This window comes from Schistocerca cancellata, chromosome 8 (assembly GCF_023864275.1).
Source record: "Schistocerca cancellata isolate TAMUIC-IGC-003103 chromosome 8, iqSchCanc2.1, whole genome shotgun sequence".
NCBI classification, from domain to species: domain Eukaryota; kingdom Metazoa; phylum Arthropoda; class Insecta; order Orthoptera; family Acrididae; genus Schistocerca; species Schistocerca cancellata.
Genome location: NC_064633.1, coordinates 342357394 through 342384696, shown reverse-complemented (window position 1 = coordinate 342384696; position 27303 = coordinate 342357394). Strand labels below are relative to the sequence as shown.

At 45.2% G+C, this 27303-nt stretch overlaps 1 protein-coding gene across 1 annotated transcript in view; it reads right to left on the bottom strand.

Annotated features, from left to right (window-relative positions):
* The window catches only part of LOC126095561 (zwei Ig domain protein zig-8-like), a 371675-nt gene that overhangs the window by 316796 nt on the left and 27576 nt on the right, over nt 1–27303 (bottom strand). The window lies entirely within an intron of this gene.

The window sequence follows — 27303 nt, the reverse complement described above, 5'->3', positions numbered from 1 at the left end:
CCAGAACAACCACCTCTGGCCGTAATAACGGCCTTGATACACCTGGGCATTGAGTCAAACAAAGCTTGGACGGCGTGTACAGATACAGCTGCCCATGCAGCTTCTCAACACGGTACCACAGTTCATCAAGAGTAGTGACGCGCATTGTGACGAGCCAGTTGCTCGGCCACCATTGACCAGACGTTTTCAATTGGTGAGAGATTTGGAGAATGTGCTGGCCAGAGCAGCAGTCGAACATTTTCCGTGTCCAGAAAGGCCCGTACAGAACCTGCAACACGCATTCGTGCATTATCCTGCTGAAATGTAGGGTTTCGCAAGAATAGAATGAAGGGTAGAGCCGCGGGTCGTGACACATCTGATATGTAACGTCCACTGTTCAAAGTGCCGTCAATGCGAACAAGAGGTGACCGAGACGTGTAACCAATTGCACCCCATACCATCACGCCGGGTGATACTCCGGTATGGTGATGACGAATACACGCTTCCAATGTGCGTTCACCGCGATGTCGCCAAACACGGATGCGACCATCTTGATGCTGTAAACAGAACCTGGATTCATCCGAAAAAATGACGTTTTGCCACTCGTGCACCCAGGTTCGTCGTTGAGTTCACCATCGCAGGCTCTCCTGTCTGATGCAGCGTCAAGGGTAACCGCAATCATGGTCTCTAAGCTGATAGTCCACGCTGCTGCAAACGTCGTCGACTCTTCGTGCAGATGGTTGTTGTCTTGCAAACATCCCCATCTGTTGACTCAGGGATCGAGACGTGGCTGCACGATCCGTTACAGCCATGCGGATAAGATGCCTGTCATCTCGACTGCTAGTGATACGAGGCCGTTGGGATCCAGCAAGGGGTTCCATATTACTCTCCTGAACCCACCGATTCCATATTCTGCTAACAGTCATTGGATCTTGACCAAGGCGAGCAGCAATGTCACGATACGATAAACCGCAATCGCGATAGGCTGCAATCAGACCTTAACCGAAGTCAGAAACGTGATGGTACGCATTTCTCCTCCTTACACGAGGCATCACAACAACGTTTCACCAAGCAACGTTGGTCAACTGCTGTTTGTGTATGAGAAATCGGTTGGAAACTTTCTTCATGTTAGCACGTTCTAGGTGTCGCCACCGGTACCAACCTTCTGTGAATGCTCTGAAAAGCTAATCATTTGCATATCAGAGCATCTTCTTCCTGTCGGTTAAATTTTGCGTCTGTAGCACGTCATCTTCGTGGTGTAGCAGTTTTAATGGCCAGTAGCGTATTTTCAGGTTTCAGTGTAATAATTAAAGAACAAACGTGTTTTGGAAGCAAAACTTTTAGTGTACTTGTGTGTAGTATAGTTCAGGCCCAGCGTTCAAGAGTGCAGGAAACCTGAGACCACGCTCTAACAGATCTTTGCTATGCCCCCTAGTAGTCGATTCCTGCGCACACCAGGCAGCAGTGCGGGCAGCCGCCCCACCAGGAGGACCAGCGTGAACGGCTCTAATAAGCACTTAGATATTCTCCCTGTATGGAGTGGGCTGTTTACTACGGGAATTGCACATCGCCTCCACAGCATCTGTGGGCGTCTGTCGAAGCAGAGAGCGCTGTTCGGCAGGGCACTACTTTGCTGCACCAGGTGACGTGCCCTCGCCGTGCCATGGGGATGTCTAACTGCTCCCGACTTTTCAGGCCACCGCCGGACTATGCGAAGTCAGTTACGTCCTAAGCGTGAAGTCGGCAGGCCAGCAGTTCTGTACGCCCGTAACATCAGTTCACTTTCAGCACTACCGGTTGGCAGTAGCAGCAGTCTCGTCTCCGTGCCTCAACTGGTCCCGGTCTTCAACAGCAACACGTGAGCCGTTATGCGCCGGCAGCGTCGGCCCAGTAACGTCACAGGTCTTCACGTCATCGCCTACCACTCAAGAACGTACACTCCTGGAAATAGAAATAAGAACACCGTGAATTCATTGTCCCAGGAAGGGGAAACTTTATTGACACATTCCTGGGGTCAGATACATCACATGATCACACTGACAGAACCACAGGCACATAGACACAGGCAACAGAGCATGCACAATGTCGGCACTAGTACAGTGTATATCCACCTTTCGCAGCAATGCAGGCTGCTATTCTCCCATGGAGACGATCGTAGAGATGCTGGATGTAGTCCTGTGGAACGGCTTGCCATGCCATTTCCACCTGGCGCCTCAGTTGGACCAGCGTTCGTGCTGGACGTGCAGACCGCGTGAGACGACGCTTCATCCAGTCCCAAACATGCTCAATGGGGGACAGACCCGGAGATCTTGCTGGCCAGGATAGTTGACTTACACCTTCTAGAGCACGTTGGGTGGCACGGGATACATGCGGACGTGCATTGTCCTGTTGGAACAGCAAGTTCCCTTGCCGGTCTAGGAATGGTAGAACGATGGGTTCGATGACGGTTTGGATGTACCGTGCACTATTCAATGTCCCCTCGACGATCACCAGTGGTGTACGGCCAGTGTAGGAGATCGCTCCCCACACCATGATGCCGGGTGTTGGCCCTGTGTGCCTCGGTCGTATGCAGTCCTGATTGTGGCGCTCACCTGCACGGCGCCAAACACGCATACGACCATCATTGGCACCAAGGCAGAAGCGACTCTCATCGCTGAAGACGACACGTCTCCAGTCGTCCCTCCATTCACGCCTGTCGCGACACCACTGGAGGCGGGCTGCACGATGTTGGGGCGTGAGCGGAAGACGGCCTAACGGTGTGCGGGACCGTAGCCCAGCTTCATGGAGACGGTTGTGAATGGTCCTCGCCGATACCCCAGGAGCAACAGTGTCCCTAATTTGCTGGGAAGTGGCGGTGCGGTCCCCTACGGCACTGCGTAGGATCCTACGGTCTTGGCGTGCATCCGTGCGTTGCTGCGGTCCGGTCCCAGGTCGACGGGCACGTGCACCTTCCGCCAACCACTGGCGACAACATCGATGTACTGTGGAGACCTCACGCCCCACGTGATGAGCAATTCGGCGGTACGTCCACCCGGCCTCCCGCATGCCCACTATACGCCCTCGCTCAAAGTCCGTCAACTGCACATACGGTTCACGTCCACGCTGTCGCGGCATGCTACCAGTGTTAAAGACTGCGATGGAGCTCCGTATGCCACGGCAAACTGGCTGACACTGACGGCGGAGGTGCACAAATGCTGCGCAGCTAGCGCCATTCGACGGCCAACACCGCGGTTCCTGGTGTGTCCGCTGTGCCGTGCGTGTGATCATTGCTTGTACAGCCCTCTCGCAGTGTCCGGAGCAAGTATGGTGGGTCTGACACACCGGTGTTAATGTGTTCTTTTTTCCATTTCCAGGAGTGTATTATTTTAGTTTCGTCTTATCAATAAAGTTATCCTTTTAAAGTGTCATCGTCCTCTCCGCTTTACAAGGGTACTTCAGTCTTGGTCAGTAGAACCGACTGATAGCCTACGGCTAAACAGAGGCAGTTCTCTTCTCCCCAGTCTGACACGTAAATGTACCGCATTGTCTTCTAGCGCAGTAAACGGTATGTGTACCAACGAACTACCGTTACGGTAAAGTTGTGCAGCAGGAAGGAGGGGAGGCCATCTGGGAACTGGGGTCTTCTACATACTTCTACCAAATGTACGTTATGCGTATGAGAACAGATGGCACTGTAATGGGATGGGACTCTGCGACGGAGAGCGCGCCAGATTGCTGGTCTTGTCACTTTTTGCAGCTCGATAAGGGTTGTATGATGAAGCGAATAGAAGTAGATTGGGACTCTTTTCGGCTCTGTTCTGTGAAGGATTGCATGCACCTCGGCTGCAGGTTAACACCAACACTTCCGCCGCGCCACTCAAACGGCACAACTTCCCGTCAACGGCCAGACAATCGTAAACACAAAGCTATATAACGCTTACTAAACCCATAGTATTTCCTGTAGAGTTAGACAATGGTAAATATGATGTTTTATACTAGTCCTAGAAATTCGTGAAAATTTTATAGCGACAAAAAAAATTGTATGGGAGGGGGTAAAAGTTACCTCCTGCCCTCTCTCCCAACCCCTGCCTACACCTTGTCGATACCTATGATTAGGCTGTAAACGGGAGCGTAGTCGATACTACACTTCGCGTTGCCTCGGAAGGCACCTCACGCTGAGACAGAGAGAGGGGGGGGGGGCATTAGGGGAGCGTGGAGGCAAAGAGTCTGCGGTTCGCGTAATATAATTAGCACTTCTCTCGGGGGTGTCACAGCTGGGGTACGTGCCATGGGCGCACTCACCTCGGAGGATACTTGTTCTGTAAAAGCAAAGCGAAGCTCCTCCGCTTTGACCACGGACGGACAAATCAGGACCGACCGACCGTCGTGCCATCGTCAGCCAATGGACTGACTTGCGTGCGGTATTACGGTATAGATGGGCGTTGGGTGAGCACAGCGCGTTCACGCCGTTGTCGGCTTTGCAGGCTTTCGAGCCGCCATTTCTCATTCGAGTAGTTCCTCAAGTGGCATCATGAGGTTGACTTAATCCCATCCAGTCCTCCCATCAAGGAAAACTCCCCGGCAGCACCTAGTATTGAATATGGGTCCTCCGCATGGCAGCCACCTGCGCTACAGAGGCGGACGAGCGAGTTCTGTAAAGGGTGGAAATATTAGAAAGGGCTAACGAATAAGAGAAAGATGGAAGAAAAGAACGTCTAAGAAGAAGAAGGTAAAGAACCTCACTGAATGAAACATACGAAGAATTCGAATTTCTACTCGATACAAGGGGCTGCGCTGCGGTGCTGACAATAAGAAACTGGAGACCAAGTACGAAAGTTTTAGCAAAATTTACACCGAGAGGTGAACGGTGAACAATTGTAAATTGAAGTATTAGACTGTAAGATGGTGTTACCAAGCAGCAATTCTATCAGAATATCAATACAAGAAATACTCTTACAGATCATATAATTAAGGTGGGAGTGCCTTCATCAATTAATGAGTGACCGTCTAAAATATGCAGACAGCGCTGGCTCATCATTAATTGAGAAAGATCCTTTAGCAAACTTAAACTCACGCTTCTATATCTCAGAGCAGCTATGGGAAATAGCGGACTCAGTTAATTTCAAATTATTCTAATATTAAAACAGTGTGTTTTCTATTGGAGTACATACACATAAAAGTATTAAGCAAATTTGTATGAGCAGTACTGTGCCTTACACACAGATATATGCGTCCCCATATCCTCTAACATCTTGTGGATCATCTCACGAGTCATACTTCAGACTTTAACACTTTTTCGCAGTTCTTCGTCTCGTAATCAAGATGAGTCGCATGGCACTTTATTTTATGCATAGTGTGTTGTCTGGCTTGCTATGGTCTGGGCTTGGTGATGACCATTCCAGTGGATCTGGAGATGATATTGAACCATATCCAGTCTTGTGACTTTGGATTGTTGATCAAGGACCTCATACACCAAAACAGCAAAGTATCCATGAAGTCCATCCTGCTGCAACCACTCATGATTCATCATTCCCTTGCTTTCGAATCGAGGTATTAACCACACGTGCAAAATGAGGAATCTGCAACATGAGGAAATAATAATTTCCTCTCCTAAAGACTTAAAAAAAATATGAACCAAATAGGCATCGTGGTGGCATATCAGTCCATATCAATGTGAGGCACTTCCCTTCTAATCGTTGCACAAGGGACGATCAATAAGTAATGCAACTCTTTTCTCAATAGAACAGAAAACCAGCAAATTTCACTTTTTTTATTTACCTGATGACTAGTTTCGGGACAGGAATTTTTCCTCGACTAATTTATGTTGAAACAATGCGGAAATTGTCGTGGGACATCGTGGACTATTCCCACTTTGGTCCCTACAGTTACATGAAATTCCAACAGGTTGCGAAGCTATACGTTGCCTTCAAAAACAGCGTGTGTCAGAGTTCCTTTTGGAGGAAAACCAGAACATCGCAGATATTGATAGGCACTTGCGGAATGTCTACAGAGACCTGGAAGTGAATAAAAGCTCGGTGAGTCGTTTGGCGACGCGTATGTCATCTTCGCAACAAGGTAGCGTAAAACTGTCCGATCTCTGACCTGCCTCTCAGCCGCACACGGGTGTGACTTCTGCAATGCCAGAACGTGTGGACACTCTCAATTTAGTTGATCGACGGATAACAATCAAATACGTTGCTGCTCAACTGGACGTCTCTATTGGTAATGCCGACAACCTCGTCCACCAGTTGGAATAGTCAAAGGTGTGTTCCCGCTGAGTTCTTCGCCCGCAACTCGCACCATCTGACTTCCAGCAGGTCCAGTGGAGGATGCACTCCGCGGCAAGCACTACGTGGATAATGGGGATGTTACTGTTTTTAGCAAGACGATGGCTCCGACGTCGACCAAGCCCTCCCAGTAAGGCGACGTGAGGCCGTCATATTAAACTTAGATAATGTTGAAAAACAGAGATTTTGTAGCCAAAAGAGTGGGGAATAATGTGGTGTAAGGCTATCCTGAATAGAACCAACCTGCTTGCAGAAAAATGTGTTTGATTACTTATTGCACGCCCCTCGTTAATAACGGGGGTTTTCCTTAGCCACGAAAATAACATTCTCCCTGTGTAAACTTCGGTGTGTTGGAAGTTCGTCAGGGAACAGCACTTTCGAGCGAAACACGGCATATGGAAATTGAATCAACAAAGCAAGGCAGGTCGTAACTCGCTGCCTCATGTCATAGTCAGATACCTCATTCACAAATGTCGTTTCAGTCTCTTCCACCTTCAAATATTTTTAACGTGATTATGCATCGCTGACCGTGCTACCTGAAGTTCAGTTGCTCTCTTGCGAATACATTTCACTGAAGACTGCTCAGTTGACTGAACGATGGCATTAAATATTTCTCTCGTGTTTTTTTTTTTTTTTTTTTTTTTTTTTTTTTTTTTTTTTTTTTTTTTTTTTTACGCCGTCTACACGGCCCGCCTTTGGCACAGACTGAAACAAAAGCACGTTTCCCTCAATCAAGCTGGGACTGCTTTACGAGGTGGATCGTTGCCAAAGCGGTTCCTAAACGCACTAGTTATCTCTGCCATTGTTTTCTGTATCTGTGGACTTTCGCGGACCCAAACACACGCCATTAATCGCTCCTCGACAGCGTTACTGTCCGCTTCCCAGATGAAACAATGCAATAATGAAACAAAACAATACAATAACCACAAAAATTCTTTTCTCCATGTTCAAAATCAGGAATGACAATTAAAAAATTTATTTTGACAGATGTACAAAGTCAAGAAAGAGATGGGAACTTCTCGGGCCTCAGAATAGGTTTTTTTTGTTTAAAAGTTATGTACATTGAGTTCCATTTATCGAAATACACATTAAGTAATTAATTATTGCAGCATATAACCAAAACAATAACTAATAAGTTCTAATTACAATTCCAGAACAACTAACAAGAGTAGACAAAAAGGAGGGAAAGAAGTTCAGTTTTTAAGGTCCTGTTGATATCGAGTTCATTAGACAACGAGTACAAGCTCGTAATTTGTGGACGATGGGAAGGAAATCAGCCGTGCCGTTTCAAAGAAAACATCCCGGCTTTTACCAGGAACGATTTAAGGAAATCACGGAAAACGTAAATCTGGATAGCGGAACAGTGATCTGAACCGTTGTCCTACCAAATGCGCGTCCCTTTTGCTAACCACTGCGTCATCCCGGTCGGTAACTTTAGACAGTTTCGTTGATTTGAATTTTTGAACTGGAAGTTTGATGACCTCTCTTCACCTAAAATTAATCTTGCCTCAAATAGTCTTTTGCTTTATTGATGCATTCGAATAAAAGAAGGAATGCGGTTAGGCTTACATCAAAAAGTGGGGGTAAATAATAATCGAAAAGGTTGGTTTCAGAAAATCATTTGTTTCTAGTGGAAGGAATGTTAGGTACGCCCTTCATCCTTGGTAATGATAGCGCCGTGCACTGTGGGTACAGTGTATCACCTTCCGATACTCTGAAGATTTTAGTGTCAGTATACTTAAAAATCGTTTATTAGTAACTGTTAGAAATGTCTACTAAAGAGTGTCACGAACTTAGCTTATTAACGTATCAGTGCTTTCCAGTTTTTGATGTTTCAAACATTATTTGCGTTTCTTGTAAGATGTATAATCCTAAATTAGGTGTCGAATCCGTGATAAGTTAGTTTAAAAAGTATACGAAAAACAGTCGCTGCTCTACTGAAAAGGAAATTTTAAAAACCACTTCTGCCAATCTTTGGTAACATTGCCGGGCCAAAAACGTGAAATCCAGAACTGCATCACAAACTCATTATGACAGTAATTACAGTGATTCAGTATGGGATTATATATTGAAGAAAAAATTCATTAAGAAGTGCCAGTAGACAAACAAACAGTGAACTGAGAATACACACAATTTTCACAGAATCGAACAATTTTTGCCCAAAAAATCACTTATTTTGTGTGTGGTCTTCACTGTCTTCATGTCGTTTGTAGCCACTTGGGTCCACAAGGTGTCACCATGAAATGTAGGAGTAATTTCACACAAATAGTGATAACCATTTGCTGTAGAACAGTTACAGTTGATGACCGTGCAGCTTTGCTAGAAATAAAATGATAATTAAATGGACACCCTAGCTGCAAACAGGCGTTGATTTACTTCATTGGGGACATGTTGAAAATGTGTGACCCGACTGGGACTCGAACCCGGGATCTCCTGTTTACATTGTAGACGTTCTATCCATCTGAGCCACCGAGGGCACAGAGGATAGTGCGCCTTCAGGCACTTATCCCTTGCACGCTCCCCGTGAGACCCACATTCCCAACATGTCCACACCACTACATTCGTAGTGCGCCTAATAGATGTTTGCCCATCATACTCGCCGGCCGGAGTGGCCGAGCGGTTAAAGGCGCTACAGTCTGGAACCGCACGACCGCTACGGTCACAGGTTCGAATCCTGCCTCGGGCATGGATGTGTGTGATGTCCTTAGGTTAGTTAGGTTTAAGTAGTTCTAAGTTCTAGGGGACTTACGACCACAGCAGTTGAGTCCCATAGTGCTCAGAGCCATTAGAACCATTTTTGAACCCATCATACTCATTACAAGTGGCAGATTAATCTACCAAGTCCCGTACGAGTTCGGGCATATTGTGTGCGTTCGCACAAGAAGGTCAATGGCCGGGAAGCCGTATTTTAACTATATATGACGGTAGTATCTGTTCCCGAAAGAACAGTTACCGTTGATGACAATGCTGCTTTGCTAGAAATGAAATGATAATTAAATGGACACCCTAGCTGCAAACAGGCATTGATGTACTTCATTGGGGACATGTTGCAAATGTGTGCCCCGACCGGGACTCGAACCCAGGATCTCCTGCTTACATGGCACACATTTTCAACATGTCCCCAATAAAGTACATCAACGCCTGTTTGCAGCTAGGGTGTCCATTTAATTACCATTTCACTACTTTAGTATCTACAAACGGTGTATGCAACGCCCACTAATCTGAATTGGTTCTATTAGTGCGTCTCGGTTCAGGATCTTGTCGTAAATTAATAAACACTCAATATCCCACTAAATTTTATAAGAAATTATTAAGTGAATTAGATAAGATTGGGCTCGAAATAATAGACGATTTCAAGGTCACAAGCATATTTATTTAACTGGAAACTTTTATAAGATCTGTTGTTCGAACATAGGTATACACCGATACACACTGAATCAGAGGCCATCAATAATTTAAAATCAATAGAATTAAAGCTGGGAATATTGAACTAAAGGCCTACTGACTGACTACGCTTTACAATAGGGCAAAACATACGCTCCTTCCGGGCATCCTGCCGCCTAAAATTAGAGGCGTCTCATTACGTCAACTGACGTCACAGTCTGATGTGTAACCAGAATACAAGTATTTTGCGCGCACAGGAAACCAATAGGAATGAGAGGGCAAAAAGGCATAGTGAAATGTCCCAGCTACGTGGGTAACAGTCTGATGGCCACCCCATCACGCCAGATGCGCTTTTACTTGGAAGAGAAACTTTCACAATGTCTGCATAAATAAAACTGAGATAGTAGGCCCTCCAGCCAGGAAACTCCGACAGTCCCCAAATCACTCCTCCCGTAACGCAGGGACAACAACACGGCTAGTGAACAAGAGCACCTGCGCGGCATTAGCAGTGGGGCATGTGCGCCAGTCCAGCGTCCTGCCTGTAAAATCAGACCCCCGCTTGTTACCTGTACCGCTCCTTCTAAGAATTCGCAAGGTGAGAACACCGCTCTGTTACGTGCTTCCTCTGTACCACATGGCAGCGAAACAGCTCCCAGAAAAATAAAGAGAAATGGAGGAATAATCCATCACACAACCAGGGCAACAAGTTGTCGAGGCTCTCAGTGCCCAATGACTTTCATTTCATAACACTAACCGACATACTGTACACAAACTTCATACACAATGAAAATGAAAGGGTGGCAAGCCAAAAGGGCTTGACGTCCTTCATTACTCCCCCCCCCCTCTCCCCCGCGACTCACAGTACATTTTTGCATTGTCAATAACGCCTTTTTCATGTTACCTCCACGCTAAGAGAGGTAGTTTACGTTATAGTGAGAACACTGGTATCCATTATCCGTATCTATGGAAACATAAGCGTACTTCGAAAGCTGCTTGCCACAATGAGAACATTCACAACTGTTGTTTCTTCCACGTTTTCTATATCGCAGACATATGCAAAGATGTTTTTGCACCAAGCAGTAGATGACTGAAGGTATTGGAGACCTTGAACTTAGAAGGAATATGTGAAGCGGAATACTTCCGCAAGAACTAACCAATTTGAAACAAGTGTGACAGCTTGTTTCACTGTGAGCAGGCCTTTTAAACGTAAAATGCAATCCTAGTCTTGTCTGGGTTAACCTATCGGCGTTTTCTGGCGCTGGTTGCAGCGGCGCTGCTGTGGATGGGTAACGTGTTATTTTGAAGCCGCTTTCTGTTGATCAGTCTCAGATTAGATGTTGCAAATGTTTGGTAAGATTCTTTTCAACTTTGTGCAGTTTGCCGTAATATTATCTGTAGCATTTACAGATATTTAAATTCTCATTTATCTATAATCAAACTTAACCTTCGTTTATCGGTAAGATAGTTTTCTAGGCACGAGCTAGCCGGCCGGAGTGGCCGAGCGGTTCTAGGCGCTACATTCTGGAACCGCATGACCGCTACGCTCGCAGGTTTGAATCCTGCCTCGGGCATGAATGTGTGTGGTGTTCTTAGGCTAGTTAGGTTTAAGTAGTTCTAAGTTCTACGGGACCGATGACCTCACATGTTAAGTCCCATAGTGCTCATAGCCATTTGAATTTAGGCACGGGCTACAAAATCTGCAGAGCGGTACCGATGGGCCCAACAACACGCCGAATGGACCGCTCAGAATTGGCAGCACGTTCTCTTCACCGATGAGTGTCGCATATGCTCTCAAGCAGACAATTGTCGAAGTCGTGTTTGGAGGCAACCCGGTCAGGCTGAACGCCTTAGACACACTGTCAAGCGAATGCAGCAAGGTGGAGGTTCCCTGCTGTTTTGGTGTGGCATTATGTGGGATCGACGAACGCCGCTGGTGGTCATGGAACGCGCCGTAAGGGCTGTGCGATATGTAAATGCCATCCTCCGAGCGATAGTGCAACCATATCGGCAGCATATTGGCGAGGCATTCGTCTTCATGGACGACAATTCGAGCCCCCATCGTGCACATCTTGTGAACGACTTCCTTCAGGATAACGACATCGCTCGACTAGAGTGGCCAGCATGTTCTCCAGACCTGAACCCTATCTAACGTGCCTGGGATAGATTGAAAAGGGCTGTTTGTGGACGACGTAACCCACCAACCACTCTGAGGGATCTACGCCGAATCGCCGTTGAAGAGTGGGACAATCTGGACCACCAGTGCCTTAATGAACTTGTGGACAGTATGCCACGAGGAATACAGGCATGCATCAATGTAAGAGGACGTGCTACTGGGTGTTAGAGGTACCGGTGTGTACAGCAATTTGGACCACCGCCTCTGAAAGTGTCGCTTTATGGTGGTACAACATGCAATGCGTGGTTTTCTTGAGCAATAAAAAGGTTGGAAGTGATGTTTATGTTGTTCTCTATTCCAATTTTGTGTACACGTTCCGGAACTCTCGGAATCGAGGTGATGCAAAACTTTGGTTTGTATATATGAATGATACTTGGCATATAAACAGTGAAAGCAAATATACTCACGACAGCAAGAAAATCTAATGGATTCGTACGATGGCGTAACTATATTGTTCCTTCTGAAGATTCGTCAGAAAACAGACTTGGTTTGGATTTAACTTTTTTGTTTTACGGGAGTTAATTTTGATGCGAACCAGGCATAACGATAACATCGCCTGAAAAATCGGTGCTCACTGCTGATCATGAATTATGCTATGTATTCCACCCGCGCGGGTGGGCAATTCCCGCTGGATATCCAGAAAAACATTGCAAGTTTGAAGCCTCGAAAAAACATTCTGCCCCGCGTCTGACTGTAAACATGCAACGCGCGGCTTGCCGTCTATGGTCCCTCGTGACAAATCCGCAGCAGTGTTACTCGGATTTGTTTTCATACAATGCGGCCTATAATTTTAATTTGTTACTAATCAAAGTCGACTGAGAGATTTATTTAGCTACCTTGTCATTATTCCTTATTGATTTACTTACCTTATTAACCCTACCAATTTCGATACAGAAAAAACGTACAAATAAAAAACTGCAGAATACTTTTGGGAATCTAACACGGATTCTCCGCTCCCCAGCCAAATGTCTTGGTCGCTACGCCTGCGCTGCTTTCGTTCAACAGCGTGTACCTGATGGCAACGTAAAGGGTAGTCGTAGAAGTTTCGGAGGTGTGTTGAGCCAGAATATCTTAGAGAGTTTCATTTTAGGTTGTACATAAGCGATCTGCCGAATTTGTGTCGAATCAGTTGGCCGTATCTGAGGCCTTTCCTTTGTAAGTGCAATAATAACGTACAACAACGCAATCTTAATCGTTGTTGCAGCATATGCGCTCGTAGAGCTAATAAAGGTAAAGACAGCACAGGCTCTTCGGCGAGCGTAAAGACGTTTACGACTACGCCCGACAGACGCGTATAGAACAACACCACTGGTCCTAGCCGTAAGGACGGGAGGGTATGAATAGTCAGAGCTGGGGAATGTGGTAAGGTGAAGAGGATACCAGGTATAAGACCTAAACCGCAAAAGGAAATAAAGGCACTCACTGATAGAAAATGACACGAAACGTCGGATAGGAGAGAAACACGGAAGAGGACGTACCAGTTCCTTCCTAGGGTAAAACATTTTTATCATCATGTATGGGATCCACAGACGCATATTTCCTAGAAATCGAGGAAAGGACTTTCCTCTTACAGAGGGAATAATACACTAACTGATGGGGCACGGTCTACATCCCAGTTAGTTGCTGAAAATACGCCATCGCACGGCAGACACATTTGCGAATGTAGATCAATCAGTACCCCGGACCACATAGCCTGCTAGCGTCCAAAACATACAAAATATTACAGACCAGTGTAGAAATGTCTTTGCTAACACATCAGTCTACATCATAATAAGGATTAAGAAGCTGCGGCTCAAGATAACTTGCTGACAGCCAAAATATAAGCTTACAAACTGCACGCTTCCACGGTAGAGAGACAACCAATAGAAGGCCACACATCCTGACAATGTGAGATACGTAGCATAACATCCAACTACAACGACATTCAGGAAACAACGAGGACGTGAGCCTCGGGGATGTCCAGGAAGGATTTCCTGAGATCCTGACTGCCACCTCCCAATCTTTATACCTTGGGTAGCATGACAGTAGGGCCCTTCTGAATCCAGAATGGTGTCCCAACGTGTTAGGAGCTAACAATCCTGGCAATATGAGGTAATCTGGTTTTGCTTCTGATACCAAGTACAGTAGTGTACTGCAGTGCCGTGTGGTGTAGGTTGTCTAGTATACTGTAGTCAGGAATTATAAATTTCAAAATTTGTGAAGTAGCAGTGAGGTATAGCACAGTAAAGAAGCAGTATATTGTGCCTTCTCTATTTCGAATGAGCATATATCTGTGCACGAGATGCCCAAAGAGTAGTATGTAGATTTTTTAAGAATTTTTAAGTAGATATTTTATGTAGATTTTTCTCCAAAACACTAGAACGCTGAATTACAGTAACACATTTGAAATTTAATGTTATAATATTGCGTGTTATATTCACCTACACCAGAAGCATTGGATCTATTCTTGTGTCTACAATGCGCAACAAAATTAAAAGATCTCGTTTTCGAAACCCCATAATTGTCACTCATTCCTACGCATATGATTGAAATTTGGGCCAAAGGTGCTACAACTGTCCTCTGTAATGGCTCAAAAGCGTAGCGCGCAGCAACTTCATCAAAATGGCTCTGAGCACTATGGGACTTAACATCTGTGGTCATCAGTCCCCTAGAACTTAGAACTACTTAAACCTAACTAACCTAAGGACATCACACACATCCATGCCCGAGCAGGATTCGAACCTGCGACCGTAGCAGCCGCGCGGTTCCGGACTGCGCGCCTAGAACCAACTTCATCCTCAGCAACTCTTCATACAGCAAGGTGTCGACAAATGTGAAAAAAAGGTCGCAGCTCAGAAGTTCATTTGAGCTTTAAGGTGGTTTAACGATGTCACGCAGGCACCAAATTTCGCCACAGTTATGCCAAACGCCACCTTGAACGTATCACAAGATGGGAAGGTTGTCACACCTCCTGTTACAGACGTTCCACCCCTTCTTTTTTGCCCCATCAGCCTACCGGATTGGCCGTGCGGTTCTGGGCGCTACAGTCTGGAGCCGAACGACCGCTACGGTCGCAGGTTCGAATCCTGTCTCGGGCATGGATGTGTGTGATGTCCTTAGGTTAGTTAGGTTTAATTAGTTCTAAGTTCTAGGCTACTGATGACCTCAGAACATAAGTCGCATAGTGCTCAGAGCCATTTGAAGCATTTTTTTTCCTCCGTCAGCCATGTACGGCAAAACCGCGACACTCAGCATTGAAATAACCGGGTATTTCTTATGGATGATAGAATAGGAAAGAGGTAATTAAATTCTGGTCATCACACATCCTTCACCACTCAACTAATGGATGTTCGTAGAGAACATATGTAGAGGCAATCCTCAAGCTTGTTTCCGTCGACATGAATAGCAAAAAAATTGAAGGCGATGGTTTGAGCCACTATGTCACAGTATTCCGGTTGATGTACTATGTCTGTCTTTAGTCAAACAAAAACATACCAACGAATCAGGAGCACATTAAGATACAAATTGTGTTTACAAACAAGGATGTCTCCCACCGAGACAATAACTCAGTTCATACTGCTTACCGCATAGCCTCTTTAGGGAGGCGGTGGGGGATTAGGACGAACACTATTTAACTGCCTCGAACCTTATCGAGCATCTATGCTCTGCATATTTCACAAACAGTCATAACAGACCGGTTCACTGTGCAGTAATTAAATACGAAGGCCCGAAATCCCTCTGTAAATAATGTCACTAGTCTTAGTCATTATGAGATGAGTCAACAACGAAAGTATTTATGTCCGTTTGTTTCATATTTAGTTAAAGTTGATTTATATAGGAACATATCTTCGCCTTTTGTTTGGTATGGTACACACAAAATACATGTCTTGCCACTAACAACGTATACAAAGTTCTATGGACGTGACATATATGTTCACGAATGACTGCAATCAGAGGCGACTTATCCAAGTGGCACATGCTACGGGTCATCTGCTATCAGGGGCCCCAGACTGTACCACATATTTGTTCGGGGATAATGAAATATTAGCAGGTTTGAGCAAAAAATAATAGTGTTGTGTAAGAGAATGAAGCCCTGATTGCGTAGTTGTTTTAAAGCACATAAAATTCCGTATATTTTCGAACGTTTGAAAACTATGTTCATCGTAATTAAAATTTAATAAATAGTATTTCATTTATTACAAACTGGTACAACAGTGGTATTCGCATGTTCTGTTTCATTTGGGTCTGCTGTCCTTTATTACATTCTCGTGCCACAATGAGAGAGGCTACCCAAAATTTCCAAAGATATTCCCGTAAAAATCAGAAAACTATAATACTAAATTATACAATATTTGACAAGTACCATTCTGAATCGAAGTCTTAAACGGTTAGTAGATACTTCCAAGAAATTCTTCCAAGTCCATTCGCAAAGCGATGAGCTGGTGGACGAGCGGCTGCCGTGGTAGACTGGTTGCAGTCTGTTGTCCGCTGGCGCTGTTCGTAACCAGAAGGCTGGTCGCCAGAGTCGGAAGTCGACCTGTCAGTTTACTCTCTATGATGATGATGATGTTTGGTTTGTGGGGCGCTCAACTGCGTGGCTATCAGCGCCCGTACAATTATCCAATCTTTGCTCAGTCCAATTTCGCCACTTGCCTGGATGATGATGAAATGATGAGGACAACACAAACACCCAGTCATCTCGAGGCAGGCGAAAATCCCTGACCCCGCCGGGAATCGAACCCGGGACCCCGTGCTCGGGAAGCGAGAACGCTACCGCGAGACCACGAGCGGCGGACAGTTTACTCTCTAGTCTAGTCGGATATGCTTGTCAGGCCGTGCAGCCTACATAAATGCGCGGCTATACCAGGCGAACTTCGTTCTGCCTCTGAAAAATCTTTATATTTTATAGCTGATCCGGCAAACGTTGTTTTACCATATAAATTATCTCTAGTCTGTAAGAATAATGTGTACGTGTAACACAATGTATAACCGGCGAACTTTGATGTATACGTGTAACACAATAGCCGTTATTGGCGGGAGCTCGTGACACAAACAACAATAATTGCCGAAAACTGTGTAGGGAGTGAGAAAAGGCTTAGGGGGAAGACCGGCAGTACAGGCCACTATTAGTTCTAGCGTTTGTCCGGTAGATCGCGTGGGCTTAACAGTTGCAGCCGATGCACGGCTTGTCTATGAGCATACAAACATAGCGGCAATGTCGTGTCGAAACGTGTTTGCCAGCATTATGAAGAAGGCCAAGCGCACACGCATCGATTTTTATCGTACGTAAAAATATTGTATGATTAAATTCTTTTAGGAACAAAGGAGAGCGTAGGAACTTCTTTGTTCCACTAAAAGAATTTGATCGTACGATGTACACTCGTGGAAATGGAAAAAAGAACACATTGACACCGGTGTGTCAGACCCACCATACTTGCTCCGGACACTGCGAGAGGGCTGTATAAGCAATGATCACACGCACGGCACAGCGGACACACCAGGAACCGCGGTGTTGGCCGCCGAATGGCGCTAGCTGCGCAGCATTTGTGCACCGCCGCCGTCAGTGTCAGCCAGTTTGCCGTGGCATACGGAGCTCCATCGCAGTCTTTAACACTGGTAGCATGCCGCGACAGCGTGGACGTGAACAGTATGTGCAGTTGACGGACTTTGAGCGAGGGCGTATAGTGGGCATGCGGGAGGCCGGGTAGACGTACCGCCGAATTGCTCAACACGTGGGGCGTGAGGTCTCCACAGTACATCGATGTTGTCGCCAGTGGTCGGCGGAAGGTGCACGTGCCCGTCGACCTGGGACCGGACCGCAGCGACGCACGGATGCACGCCAAGACCGTAGGATCCTACGCAGTGCCGTAGGGGACCGCACCGCCACTTCCCAGCAAATTAGGGACACTGTTGCTCCTGGGGTATCGGCGAGGACCATTCGCAAACGTCTCCATGAAGCTGGGCTACGGTCCCGCACACCGTTAGGCCGTCTTCCGCTCACGCCCCAACATCGTGCAGCCCGCCTCCAGTGGTGTCGCGACAGGCGTGAATGGAGGGACGAATGGAGACGTGTCTTCTTCAGCGATGAGAGTCGCTTCTGCCTTGGTGCCAATGATGGTCGTATGCGTGTTTGGCGCCGTGCAGGTGAGCGCCACAATCAGGACTGCATACGACCGAGGCACACAGGGCCAACACCCGGAATCATGGTGTGGGGAGCGATCTCCTACACTGGCCGTACACCACTGGTGATCGTCGAGGGGACACTGAATAGTGCACGGTACATCCAAACCGTCATCGAACCCATCGTTCTACCATTCCTAGACCGGCAAGGGAACTTGCTGTTCCAACAGGACAATGCACGTCCGCATGTATCCCGTGCCACCCAACGTGCTCTAGAAGGTGTAAGTCAACTACCCTGGCCAGCAAGATCTCCGGATCTCTCCCCCATTGAGCATGTTTGGGACTGGATGAAGCGTCGTCTCACGCGGTCTGCACGTCCAGCACGAACGCTGGTCCAACTGAGGCGCCAGGTGGAAATGGCATGGCAAGCCGTTCCACAGGACTACATCCAGCATCTCTACGATCGTCTCCATGGGAGAATAGCAGCCTGCATTGCTGCGAAAGGTGGATATACACTGTACTAGTGCCGACATTGTGCATGCTCTGTTGCCTGTGTCTATGTGCCTGTGGTTCTGTCAGTGTGATCATGTGATGTATCTGACCCCAGGAATGTGTCAATAAAGTTTCCCCTTCCTGGGACAATGAATTCACGGTGTTCTTATTTCAATTTCCAGGAGTTTATTTCCGTACGATAAAAATCGATGCATGTGCGCTAGGCCTAAATGTCGGTTTAGCGAATGACGCGTGCTACATAGTTAAACTTCTCGGCCTAATTACGTCGATTCAGAGAGGGATATTCCAGTCGTTGCTTTTGGTACGTTTTCTTCAATTACCTACCTATCGAATAGTGAAAGACTATCACCTGGCGTGGATAACTGATCAAGTGATATTGATCAGTCATCTACCGGGGTTGAAAATTATTAAATTACTAAAATCTCTATTAAAAAATAGAGGTTGGTGTTAAAAGGATGAAAATTTAGGGTTGCGTGTATTTTGTAAGCCAAATCATAAAAAAATAAAAATGAAAAGTTCTGTCCAGAAATAGGAAAATGTTTTTTGGGATGGACCACCCTTATCACTTAGGGGTATGAAAAATAGATTACGACTGATTCTCAGACGTACCAAATACACACATAAAATTTCATCAGGATCGATCGAGCCGTTTCGGAGGAGTATGGCAACTAACACTATGCCAAGGGAATTTTATATATAGGGAAGGATAAGGATTTCGTAGTAAATAGTGTGAACTTTGACTCTGAAGAGTAGCTCTTTAATTGTGTTAGTCAGAGCCGTTTTAGTAGAAATGATAGTCACTTCTACATGTTGAGAGATATTTGAGAACATCCTCTCTTAGAGTATATCCTATCAACTAGGTACGGTATTTTACGGTTTTTGTATCCCATCTTTATCATTTACTACTCGGACAAATACCTGTAGAAAGTGATCTGTAGAGTATGTGTTTTATTTAATCCTAACTTTCCCTTTACGATCAGCAGCCTCTATTTCATGAACACTCCCTGTCTTGGATGCAATCCATTGTCCGCAGTCGTGCGGTAGCGTTCTCGCTTCCCACGCCCGGGTTAGATTCCCAGCGGGGTCAGGGATTTTCTCTGCCTCGTGATGACTGGGTGTTGTGTGCTGTCCTTAGGTTAGTTAGGTGTAAGTAGTTCTAAGTTCTAGGGGACTGATGAGCATAGATGTTAAGAACCATAGTGCTCAGAGCCATTTGAACCATTTTTTTGCAATCCATTCTATTAGCTCGGCTGTGCGCTAAGGCGGGTTTGCTGTCCCCGAGCTTAGAAACGGGGGGCTGAACTGTCGGAATGTACAGAACAATAGCAGGGGTGAGGATCGAAGAACAAGAACAGATATGGTGGCAGAGGACCCCAGCCCTCTCTGTGTCGACGTACGTGACTTGGAGCGTGTAGGTGAGGCGATCTTTCCCACTGAATCCGTTGACGAATGTTTCCGTTGGTTGCTGGAAGTTCGTGGTAGAAGGTTAGGGATATTTCAAGAATATCTGACGGTGAAAACGGGCGAACAAGGGATCCGTAAAGCACGCTTCTGACGCAAACCGATTAGACCGTTTGGTTCAAATGGCTCTGAGCACTATGGGACTTAACATCTGTGGTCAACACTCCCCTAGAACTTAGAACTACTTAAACCTAACTAACCTAAGGACATCACACACATCCACGCCCGAGGCAGGATTCGAACCAGCGACCATAGTGGTCACGCGCGCGCCTAGAACCGCACGGCCACACCGGCCGGCGATTAGACCGTTTCGCTGCGCCCTGAAGCTAGGTCTGAGACTGGATGGAATGTGAGGCAAAAAGTGCGTCCTCTTGGGGGTATTTAGGAGCGACCGGTAACCAGTTGAAGACGGGACGAGCTGGTTTATGGATGCGTTGGAGACGCTGCTGGCCGGTGAGAACTCGCTGAGCAGCTGGTGGGGTGCTGTGCAACTGCTTACTGGCGTACTGTTACTTAAGTCACATTCGGAGCTTGCTAGTAGTCACAGTTCTCTGCACCAAGCTCTTTCCGAATTGCCACGCGTGTCGTAAGCTAAATGCTTTACACCGTTCTGTTTTAGGTTGACCAGTGTGTTCATCCTCTTGCTTCAATAGCTGTAACTAACATTAGTATCTCTCTCGCTCCGCTCTTGTACCAATCAAATCGGTTAACGGAAGTGTACTTTTATCAGCACCACGAATCTCTATAAATCAATAACAGCATCTTTCTCTCTTGTTCTTTTCCCTCAGCAACGTTTATCTCTATTGTAGCATGTTGGAGCACATACACGCTTATAAAATTCTTTCCCTTGTTCCAGTAGAGGCTGCCCCCAATGCTGATCACGGTCTGCTAAGTTATTGTCAAGTCCTCATTTCGTAAGGGACAACAGCATTTAAGAACATTGTTTGAGTTGAAATTCAGATTTGCTTCATGTAAAATTAACTGATAATAAATCCAAAGGTTTGAATTCAATGTTTACTTCAAGCATTGTAGGTCATTTTCAGATGCATCAGGCAATACATTAAGAAATATATGAGGTACGACTAAGCATTGTTTCCGTGAGGCCATACTATGCTGTTTATGTCCGTTGTGTTATCTCAAAGAAACTGTTTTACTTGTTTTCAGCGCAGAAATTCATTCTGCTTTAACCACGACGTGGCAATTGCACTTATGGTGTACAACACTATCACCAGAGGATGTGTAAAAAGGAGAATAGGAATCAGTGATTAAGTGTTACACTGTCACACTTTTGACCATTTGTAATCAAAAATGCAGATTAAGATCACAAGTTTACTATCAGAGGACTCCATGTTACCGAACCTAAAATGACAAGCGGCACCTTACAATGTTCTAAGTGTTGGAGTACGCTGAGGCCCAGCAAACCTCGTAGCTAAAGTATTTTCGGAAAGAGGAAGAAATCGCTAGGGCTAGTACGTTACGATGAGGGGTAATTACCATGTTGTTTTCTGCCAGGAATTTCTCGCAACGAGCGACGGGTGTGCAGGTGCATTATCACGTTATAGCAACCTCTATTCTGCCTATTGGCTTCTGTCTCGGGTTCTTCGGCCGACGTTCATCTAATGGAACCAGAAAAAGAAATGTCGGGTACGGCCTTCCTGCCATACATTCCCAGAGTGACGGACAGAATCGGCCGTATATTGCGCAAACATGGCGTAAAGACGATTTTCAAACTGACAAGGAAGATCAAAGAGTATCTTAGATCGGCGAAGGATAAAAGAGACCCACTTGCAATGTCGGGAATATACCGTATACCATGCACATGCGGAAAAGTTTATGTCGGAATGACTGGACGATCCATTAACACCAGGATCAAAGAGCATAAGCGACACTGCAGGTTGGGGCAGGTGGAGAAATCGGCCGTGGCAGAGCACGCACTGAATGAGACCACGTAATAAAATTCGCCGACACGGAAGTTCTGGCTGTAGAGAAGCACTATCACACGCGCTTGTTTAGAGAAGCTGTAGAAATACAAAACACGCGAACAGTTTCAACAAGAAAGAGGAAAGCCTTAAAGTAAACGGATCCTGGCTTCCCGTACTGCAGCGAACGACCGTCGCAGGTAGCAAGAGGAGAACCGCACCGGAAATGACCGCAGAGAAGCCCTCGGACGTTGGCGCGCCAGGTACACATAGTCTGCGGCCGCGAGCTCGGCTCCAGTTCACCACCGGCAATGGAGGGTGAAGCTTTGACAATGCCAGCCACTCGTGCTGGCGAAACGTCAGAAAAATCATTAGATGAACGTCGGCCGAAGAACCCGAGACAGAAGCCAATAGGCAGTTTGTCAACAAGTGGCCACGAAAGCCTTAACAATTTTGAACCTTGAAAAAAGAGACAGCATTGGTCGTATATTTTTTACTATCGCAAAATCGATTTTCTGTCACTCATTGAGTCTATGTGATTGCGTAAGCTTAGTGACAACAGTGCATCCTAATTTAAGTTATACAACATAGCACTGAAGATGGTCACTCAGTGACAGAAAATCGATTTTGCGATAGTAAAAAATATACGACCAATGCTGTCTCTTTTTTCAAGTATACCTGTTATCTGGTCGTAGTGCACAAGACAACATGGAGTCACCAATCAATAAAATTTTGAACCTCTATTCTCCCATCTCTCAAGAAGTGTGCGCCTAACGTCTTCCCTCAGTCTCCTGAAACCTTCGCAGCAGAATTTCCTTGTTACTGTATGACCATATGGAAGTAATTCCTCACTGAATGCCGGCCAGGGTGGCCGAGCGTTTCTAGGCGCTACAGTCTGGAACCGCGCGACCGCTCCGGTCGCAGGTTCGATTCCTGCCTCGGGCATGGATGTGTGTGATGTCCTTAGGTTAGTTAGGTTTAATTAGTTCCAAGTTCTAGGGGACTGATGTCCTTATAAGTTAAGTCCCATAGTGCTCAGAGCCATTTGAACCATTTGAACCTTACGGAATATGTCAATGCGTCGGGAGTGCGCGACATCTTTGGTGATCTAGTATCGACTGTATCTGCCCTGCCTTCGTCTCTGGCCCATCGAGGACGTGTGAGCGCTCTGTTCGGCCGAACACAGTTGGAAGGTGTCGGCCTGGCGCGTGGAGTGCAACTGGCACCATCATACCAGTTTGAGTTCACCTATCAGCTACTCGACTGTCGAGGAATGCGAGCCTGCTCTGGGAAGTGTTGGATGCCCATGTTGTGGATTATATACGGTGAGGCCTTTTTTGTAATGGGTTGTAATGGGCAGTGACTTTGTTCTCAATTTATAGTGAACGATTTTTGGTTTCTTTCGGGCCTACTTGCTGTTTGTGTCGTTCCTCCAGTCCACTGTAGTTTTCACACTTGCCTGTGTCCGGTAGATTTTCTGGACGTGTATTCGCCATTGGCGGCGAACATGTATTACAGGTCCTTAGCAGAACAAGTGAAAGCTTTGACTTTAATACAGGTGTGAAGCAAGATGATAGTCTCTCCACTGTCCTATTCAATATAGCCCTGCATAGTGTAGTAAATAAAATCAACAAAAGAGGCACCATACTTCTGAAAACTAGCCAGGTATGTGCATACGCTGATGACATTGCTATAGTAGGAAGAAATACCAATACACTCCTAAAAACATACGGGCAATGGAAACAGAAGCTTTAAAAATTGGCCTCATAGTAAATGAAAACAAAATAAAATATATGGTAATGTCACAATCTGAGGCCAGAAGAACCCCTAAAAACCTAAACATCAATGGCAAATGCTTCAAAGGTGTGTCCTCTTAACTACTTGGGAGCCCTAATAACAAATGATAACAGTATTGGAAAGGCTATAAGGGAATGAATACAAGCAGGAAATAGAGCTTACTCTGCAAATATGCCGCCCAGTTATCACACACGGGTCTGAGGTATGGACGCTGACAGAACACGATAAAAATGCACTAAGAACCATTGAGCGGAAAATACTACTCAAAATCTATGGGCCAATAAGGGAGGAAGAAGGCTGGAGAATACGCTACAATGCCGAGTTACAACAGTTAGGCAGGGACATAGAAAAATTTGTGAAATCACAGCGAATACGATGACTAGGACACTTTGAGAGAATGGCAGAGGATACAATTCCAAACAAAATGATGAAAGGTGTGATCCACTCAGCTAGGCGAAAAGGGAGATCTAGAAGAAGATGGATCGACGAGGTAATAATGGATATCAACAGTACGGGAGTCCGTGTGTGGAAAAGAGCAGCAAATAACCGAGAAGTGTGGAGAAAGATTGTTGAAGAAGTCAAGGTTCACCAAGGGCTGTAGCGCTACTGAAGAAGAAGAAGAAGAAGAAGAAGAAGAATGTATTAAATTTCAAATTTTGTTCTCTACAAGCCACGTTACGGAGCAGCGTGTGCATAAGACGCGCTTTCTGTCATATAAGTCTGTGTATACCTGCCGTGATTCTTTTATGTCATGCTTGTCACTCTTCTTCAAAGTCTATTATGTTTTATTAAAGCAGTGTTCATAGTACTTACTGTTAAGATTAACTGCAAACTACATGACTCACGTATTATTTTGTGTCTTGTGTTTTTGTGTTTATTCAGTGCTAAGCAGCTTTAACTCACAGCTGGTTTGGCATTTCATTAGAACAGTATTTAACGTTTACTGGTTGCCCAGTTGCTCTCCTGTATTTTAACGCTTTCAGAGCTTGTCAAAGTTATTTTATGCACTAATTTCTTATTTAACTAGAGTGCTGCTTCATTCTATCTATATGTGTGTGTTACAGGACAGATCAGTCGTTATTTAATGCTTTGATCGATCTGGCGACATTCAGTGTGAAAAACGCATCTATTTTGGTTTGATTAGGTAGCTGATTAGTCCGTATTACTTGTCATTTGCTATTTTCCGAACTAGTCACCTGTGTGATAATTAGCTTGCCACTTGTTTATTTACCGTTGCGACTCATCACGCTTAGTTGATTCCGTCTGTACATTTGGTCGGCTTCTGCCGCTATTTATTTTCCTGTCACATCTGAAATTAAGCGCTTGGCTCGCTTTGGCGATTTATATGTCAGTTGTAAATGATTTAATGCAACTGATTTCTTCTAAATTCTGTTTGACTAAATCTAAGCGACACCGTATAGAGGCGGGCTTTGCCATAAGTGTAACCTTCTGTTTCGCTCATCCAATGCTCTATAAAACTGTCTGTGTTTAAAGTCGTCGACAATAGTTACTAATTTCTGTAAAACCTGTAGTGTTATGGCTGTCTACCGTTAATTCTGTTAGCCTCCATTTAAACAATGTTTAACAGAAAGTAATCAGAATCTGCCAGTTGATATTCGCCAAAGCAGTCATAATCCCATTAGTATGCAGTATCAGTTATCTGAACATTCAGAACATTCCGGGACTCAGAAATAAAGTTGATGAACTACTCATTCGTATTGATGAAATGAATTCATCTAACCAAAATTGACATAATCTGCCTCTCTGATCATCAAGTGACCACTGGTATAGATATATTAGACATTTCAGGATATAAGCTAGCTTCCTACTTCTGCAGAGTAGATATAGATGGAGGAGGAGTTGCCACATTTATTAAAAACTGCCATAAATTCAAGAACATTGACATTAATAAATTCTGTTTAGAGCAGCATCTAGAAGCATGTGAAACAGAAGTAGAGTTCCATAACAGATCCTATGTAATAATAACTATTTTCCGAACACCTGCAGGAAATTATAATCTATTCATAAATCATCTAGAAGCTCTTTTGGGTTATTTAACAGGAAGAAACAAAGAAATTTTGATTGCTGGTGACTTTAATACAGATTTTCTAATGCAATCTTCCAGTAAACATTTACTGCAGTTAGTAATGTTGTCTTTCAATCTAACTCACACTGTAAACTTTCCAACTAGGATCACTAAATCCTCAAGGACAGCCATTGATAACATTTTTATAGACAAATCAAAGGAACAAAATCATATCATAAAACCTGTAATAAATGGACGATCAGATCATGACATGCAGCTCCTTGTTTTAGATGTAAATTCTAAGCAGATTATCAAGACTGCTAAATCTGAGTACAGGAGAGTAGTCAATCAACCAAAAATTGAATGTTTTAGAAAACTGCTCAAAGATATGAACTGGAAAGATGTTTATAGTGGTCATGACAGGAATGAAAAATATAACACATTAATGAACAATGTCACTACCATATTTGAAAACTGTTTTCCCCGTTTTCAAGAAGGGACGTCGAACAGATGTGCAGAACTATAGACCCATATCTCTAACGTCGATCAGTTGTAGAATTTTGGAACACGTATTATGTTCGAGTATAATGACTTTTCTGGAGACTATAAATATACTCTGTAGGAACCAGCATGGGCTCTGTAGGAACCAGCATGGGTTTCGAAAACGACGGTCGTGTGAAACCCAGCTCGCGCTATTCATCCACAAGACTCAGAGGGCCATAGACACGGGTTCACAGGTAGATGCCGTGTTTCTTGACTTCCGCAAGGCGTTCGATACGGCTCCCCACAGTCGTTTAATGAACAAAGTAAGTGCATATGGACTATCAGACCAATTGTGTGATTGGATTGAGGAGTTCCTAGATAACAGGACGCAGCATGTCATTCTCAATGGTGAGAAGTCTTCCGAAGTAAGAGTGATTTCAGGTGTGCCGCAGGGGAGTGTCATAGGACCGTTGCTATTCACAATATACGTAAATGACCTGGTGGATAACATCGGAAGTTCACTGAGGCTTTTTGCAGATGATGTTGTGATGTATCGAGAGGTTGTAACAATGGAAAATTGTACTGAAATGCAGGAGGATCTGCAGCGAATTGACGCATGGTGCAGGGAATGGCAATTGAATCTCAATGTAGACAAGTGTAATGTGCTGCGAATACACAGAAAGATAGATCCTTTATCATTTAGCTACAAAATAGCAGGTCAGCAACTGGAAGCAGTTAATACCATAAATTATCTGGGAGTACGCATTAGGAGTGATTTAAAATGAAATGATCATATAAAGTTGATCGTCGGTAAAGCAGATGCCAGACTGAGATTCATTGGAAGAATCCTAAGGAAATGCAATCCGAAAACAAAGGAAGTAGGTTACAGTACGCTTGTTCGCCCACTGCTTGAATACTGCTCAGCAGTGTGGGATCCGTACCAGATAGGGTTGATAGAAGAGATAGAGAAGATCCAACGGAGAGCAGCGCGCTTCGTTACAGGATCATTTAGTAATCGCGAAAGCGTTACGGAGATGATAAGCTCCAGTGGAAGACTCCGCAGGAGAGACGCTCAGTATCTCGGTACGGGCTTTTGTTAAAGTTTCGAGAACATACCTTCACTGAAGAGTCAAGCAGTATATTGCTCCCTCCTACGTATATCTCACGAAGAGACCATGAGGATAAAATCAGAGAGATTAGAGC